This window comes from Porites lutea, chromosome 2 (genome assembly GCF_958299795.1).
Source record: "Porites lutea chromosome 2, jaPorLute2.1, whole genome shotgun sequence".
NCBI classification, from domain to species: domain Eukaryota; kingdom Metazoa; phylum Cnidaria; class Anthozoa; order Scleractinia; family Poritidae; genus Porites; species Porites lutea.
The window spans coordinates 49,022,034-49,028,138 of record NC_133202.1 but is presented as its reverse complement, the minus strand read 5'-3'; the positions used below and the strand labels follow the sequence as shown (position 1 = coordinate 49,028,138).

The 6,105-nt window shown below is 42.4% G+C and overlaps 1 pseudogene; it reads left to right on the top strand.

The window, feature by feature from the left end:
* The first annotated feature begins 242 nt into the window (after positions 1 to 242).
* On the top strand, positions 243 to 2,652 carry LOC140926341 (uncharacterized; annotated as a pseudogene).
* The last annotated feature ends 3,453 nt before the right edge of the window (positions 2,653 to 6,105 follow it).

Below are 6,105 nucleotides of genomic sequence, written 5' to 3'. Positions count from 1 at the left end.
TAGCCGAGTTCCTCCCCCATCACCTACAAAGGTACTAGCAAGGAAAAAGAACTGGAGTGCCCTGGGCCCAGACAGGTTGACCAATTTTTGGTGGAAAAAGGCAAAAGTGCTCCATGAGGGGGTGGCTACGTCGTTTCAAACCATCGCGAATACCAACATAGAGTATTCAGCCTGGTTCTCCGAGGGCAAAACCATACTACTCCCCTAAGCTAAACCATGTTATGGCGACAACTAAAAGCGCGATGGAGGATGTCAGACTTCAGTGGAACCCAAAAAGTGTGCGGTCGTTCATGTACGAAGACGGGTATAGACCCATACCCATGATGCCTCGGGGCCAAGGGTAGATGAGAACATCTGTGATTCCGACCTCGAAGAAGGCAATCAGTACAAGTTTTTGGGTGTCTTAGAGACGGCGAAGAAAGAGGAGAAGATGTCGTTGGAGTGCGCAGCTAAGGAGTTGTTTCGCAAATGTCTATCATCTGGTCAAGTCCCCTGTCTGATCACAACCGTGTAACCGCCTCGAGCCAATTTGCATCACCAGTGTTGGGTTACCTAATGTGGTTGCGGTTGGAAACAATGCCCAACGCATACAGTGGCGGGGATGTTTGAGCTCTACGAGGCTGTATTCCTGCCTGTATTCCTGTGCGACAATATCCTTACTTTGTCGAACTTTTCCACACTTCCACACCTCTGAGAAGCGTGGAACTAAGTAAAGAATGACAAGGGGTTAGTGCCTGTAGGAAAAGTGTGACATTATCCTGACTTTTGCAGACGTTTCCACACTTCCAGACCTCTGAGAAGTGTGGAACTAAGTCAAGAATGACAAGGGGTTAGTGCCTGTGGGAAAAGTGACATTATCCTGACTTTCTCAGACTTTTCCACACTTCCACACCTCTGAGAAGTGTGGAACTAAGTAAAGAATGACAAGGGGTTAGTGCCTGTAGGAAAAGTGTGACATTATCCTGACTTTTGCAGACGTTTCCACACTTCCAGACCTCTGAGAAGTGTGGAACTAAGTCAAGAATGACAAGGGGTTAGTGCCTGTGGGAAAAGTGACATTATCCTGACTTTCTCAGACTTTTCCACACTTCCACACCTCTGAGAAGTGTGGAACTAAGTAAAGAATGACAAGGGGTTAGTGCCTGTAGGAAAAGTGTGACATTATCCTGACTTTTGCAGACGTTTCCACACTTCCAGACCTCTGAGAAGTGTGGAACTAAGTCAAGAATGACAAGGGGTTAGTGCCTGTGGGAAAAGTGACATTATCCTGACTTTCTCAGACTTTTCCACACTTCCACACCTCTAAGAAGTGTGGAACTAAGGATAAAAAAGGAAAGTAGGGATCTTGTGGCCAGCACTGGACATTTGTGGCCAATTTGCATTACCAGTGTTGGGTTACCTAATGTGGTTGCGGTTGGAAACAATGCCCAACACATACAGTGGCGGGGATGTTTGAGCTCTACGAGGCTGTATTCCTGCCAGAAAACGCACATGGACACGACAGGTGAGGTGATGTGCAGGCTATGTAATAAGGCCCCTGAAAGTGTCGCCCATGTCCTGGATGGTTGTACTTTCCTTGCACAGAACAAGTACGTTACCCGACATAACGCAGCCCTGAACATACTTTTGTTCGAAGTTCTGCAAGACCTAGGCCTTGTAGACTCAGTGCCACCTTGGTAATCGCCACTGAAACCGAAGCGAGTGTACGAGGAGAGCAATGCGCTAGCATTCTGGGATGCCCCTCTATTTGCGGAGCACCAAGAAGTTAGAGCCATCAGAGTAGATGCTCGCATTATCAACCACGAGTCAAAGGGAGCCATCACGCTGGAGATGACCTGCCAATGGGTTACAAACCGCGAGAAAAAAGAGGAGGAGAAAACCACGAAATGCGGACCGCTCCGTTGGAAATTGAAGCAGAAGTAACAAGGAAATGAAGTGAAACAATGCAATATCATAATGGACGTACTAGGGGGATGGTGCCGAGACTTAGGGCCTGTTTACATGGAGGTGGGGGACCCCAGGGAGGTGAGGTAACCCGCTAAGGTGGGGTAAAAAAATAAACCTCCTTTACATGCAATCTTACAACCACGCCATCCCAGGATGCACTTTCTCGAGATTATTGAATGGTCGCCAAGCACTTAAACAAGAAATATGCTGGCAAATCACGTGCTTTGGCGATTAATGCTCTTGCTGCCCTTGCTGCAACCTTCAGTGCTGTGGCTTTCTATTTTTTTTTCTTTTAATAATGATGCAAAACTCCGCCAAAGTGAATTCTGCTCGAATTTCATGTATCACGATTCGGACCCCGGCTAGGCGGGTTACCTCACCTTGAACGTTTACATGGCAAAATTCGACCCCGGCTGAGAGGGTTACCCGGTCTGGTAGACCGGGCTACCCGCCTTGGAGGGTCACCCCACCTATCATGTAAACGTGATCAAATTAAAATGAGAGATCATATAGACAGGCCGGTTACCCCACCTAAGCGGGTTACCTCACTTACCTGGGGTCCTCCACCTCCAGGTAAACAGGCGCTTAGAAGCCAAGCTAAAGGAGTTGGTCTGAAGTAAGAGTAAGGGAGTTTTTCATAACATGCAGAAGGCTGTACTTTAGGGAACGCTAAACATCGCTCGGACGTATAAAGTTGCAACATGAACAATGAATATCGCATTCAAATTTATTAACTCTCTTCCTTTAACATCTTTTGGACTTTAAAAGTTAAGAAGTAATCGTCGATGATTTTTTTCAGCCGAATAAGTGATATGTTGGAGAATTTTTTTTTTTTTTAAAGGAGTATTATTGATGGTGCTAATTCTTATATATATATTTTAAAATTTTAAAATTTATATTTTTATGCTAAGTTTAACGGGCTACGCTCACGCGCCCCGTCATGCTATTTTAACTGTATACAGCATACAAAAGTTGTAATTGCATCATCATCATCATCATCATCATCATCATCATCATCATAAACGCTACTCTTGGCGTGCTTACCATTAGGTAAGTACTACCCGTCCCGACTAACCCTTTCGTAAAGAGAATTCATTTTTTAATTTGAAGATGGTTTTTTTTACTGGTCTAGCTGGCCAGTGCGGAATGTTAGCGTCCTCATATTAACATTAGTCTATCTACTGTAATACTTTCCCAAGAAAGCAGAAGTTTGGTTTGCACTTGCTCCTATGCTATATGACTTTTTTTGGTGTGTTCTTTGCTTTCATCTGTTTAGTCGAATTTGACACCCGCTTAGAAGATTTTTATGGCAGAGTAGACGACGCAGTTCCGCTTCAAAAATTCCCGTAAGGTTATTGATATTTTACGCTGATGCTCACTCATCTTTCCAATTACCCGTTAATTCCAAAGTTTAATACAATCATTGCTTACTTACAAACAGGACAGTAAGTTTATAGTGTCTTCTATTATGAAGACACTTCACTGCCTTTGTAAGGGCTCAGAAGGTCGCCAGGAACCTTTCCTCCACGATTAAGCGAGAAGATAGTTCCACATCTAAAGGCAGATGATATGGAAGTTGCTGTTTTGGCTACACTAACCTATTCAAATGTTGCATCTCAAGGACAGAAAAGGTTGCTGGAAGTCGACAGTAGGGTATGCTTTCTTCATGGTGTCACTTTTTGGGGGGGGGAGGGGGAAGGGGATCGTCAACAAAATGTATTTAGCAATTTCAACTTTGAAGACTGCTTTACCCTTCGTGCTGGAAGATCAAGAGATACTTTATCTTCGGCATGTATATTGGTTTAGGTAGACCTTTTTCTTTGGTAAACTGCCGTCTATCGTAAGCTGAACAAAATAGCCCGAGCTAAGTTTCCACCATATTATTCCTAGATCACTGCAATTTGCTCGGTAACGTTTTGGCAATCTTCGCTTTCTGGAGCAACTTAAGGCAACTTCTGCCATTTTGGGCAAACTTTTGATTTTTGATTAGCCTTGATTAAATTTTAGACATTTTATGGGAATTACAAAGTCCTATCATCCCATTTATCTTTTTGTGCTAACTCAACTTTGTGCCCCCACGCCCTCCCCCTCGGTTGGAGTGTCCGTGGTATGTTGTCAGCGGTTCGCAAATGAATTGCAGATAGGGACAAACATCAAAATTTAAGATAGTTAAGAGGAAAAAATTCCAGCACCGACTTCTCTGCCACGAAAAATATATAGATTTAGCCAGGGCTAAAAGCGAAGATCCCATTAATAAATTTATAATTTAAATCAAACAATAAACTTGTATTCCAAAATTCAGATAAGTTTACAGCACATTCATGTGACTTTTGAAGGAAAGGCTAAGAAAAATATTTTTGCAAAGAACCGCCAAGGGTGAACCAAATCGTACATCAAGTTTACAGCCTCATATGTACACTCAAAAAAATAGCAACCATCTTCGATCACATTTAAGAGCCATAATGGGCAGGCTCTTGATCACCGTAGATTAATTAGGCCTGGAAAAATATCAGGCCGAATTCTTTGCGTTCGACAAGTTTACTTTACAAAATCTTGCCAACAAATCTGGGTGAGTGGAAACCAACCTTTTATAACATTTGTACATCACATCTGAGGTGAAACATTGCTATGAGGCACTGTTTTCATCATGCAGACCTCTGACAGAATGCAGTATTTCATAATTGTCAATTGTCAGCTGTCTCAAATCTTATAAACGTGCATGAACTAAATAGCCGCATAAACTACGCTCGACTTCATTACATTAGATATAAAAAACAAACATCAAATACAATAATTACTCAGGCTGACCATTCGAGATGCAGCTCCTGAAAGGTATCAAGTAAGGCCAGTCGCGCTTCAGAGTTTTCAAGCAAGGTGAAAAACGAAAACGATGCCATCCGAAATCAGATTTCCGACTTTGACAAGCGACGCATCTCTCAACCAAAAAACCAATAAACAAACTAGCCACGAATAACAGAATACTCTTGATAGCAGCTGTATTTCATTTTTGTACATCCAGTAGAAAAAGACAGTTAAAAAAATCACAAGTTGACACAAAACTCTGTCAGCTTCAGCCGTCAAAGTAAACAGGATAAATTTTCCGCATGAACTCACCTTTCAAATTTTGACCAATCAGAGCATAAAAATTGGACCTGGAGCGTGACCAACGCGTGACCTTGGCAAGAAAAAGTCTTCTCCGCCTGTGTTTCTAAATAACTGGCTGAATTTTCGCGTCCAAGGTTAGTTTGAAATCAAAATCTTAATAGTGCGGGGCCATAGTGACATAAACACAACATATTTCATGACTTTTTAAAAAAATAAACTTGAGCCTGCGATCATTTGAAAACTAGTAACTCGTCAGCAGATAACTTAAAAAAAGTACTCGACCTCGATGGGTCGACACCTGAGCCCGCGATACGCTCAGGTGGCCAGCCAGCGGATACCTTGTTTTGACAGATATCACTCCTGGGCTCCCAAAGTGCTTAGAAAGTGTGAAAGTAAGCATTGGTTGTCCTGTGGTGCGGACGGATGGTTAAAAGCAACTGTCTTCCTTGCATAGCTGGCTGAATTTTCGCATCCGGGGTCAGTTTAAAATCAAAATGTAAATTGTCCGGCACATAAACACAACATATTTCATATGAATTTAAAAAAAAATTATACTTGAGCCTGCGATCGCTTGAAAAGGTAGGTACTTCATGTATGGGGACATATATTGTACCGCTTTTACCTAATTAACTTATAACTTCACTCTTTCTGCTTCGTTCCTTGTTGCCTTGAAGCTTTGTTCTCTGTTAACTTGTTGCTCTGTTTCCTTGTTTCCTAGTTACTCTGTTTCCTTGTTACCTTGTTACTCTGTTGCCTTGTTACCTTGTTACCTTGTTACTCTGTTACCTTGTTACTCTGTTACCTTGTTACCTTCTTACTCTGTTCCCTTGTTACCTTGTTACCTTATTACCCTGTTACCTTGTTACTATGTTACCGTGTTACCTTGTTCCTCTGTTGCCTTGTTACCTTGCTAGTCTGTTACCTTGTTACCGTTTTACTCTGTTACCTTGTTACCCTGTTACCTTGTTTCCCTGTTACCTTGTTACTCTGTTACCTTATTACTCTGTTACCTTGTTACCTTTTTACTCTGTTACCTTGTTACCTTGTTACTCT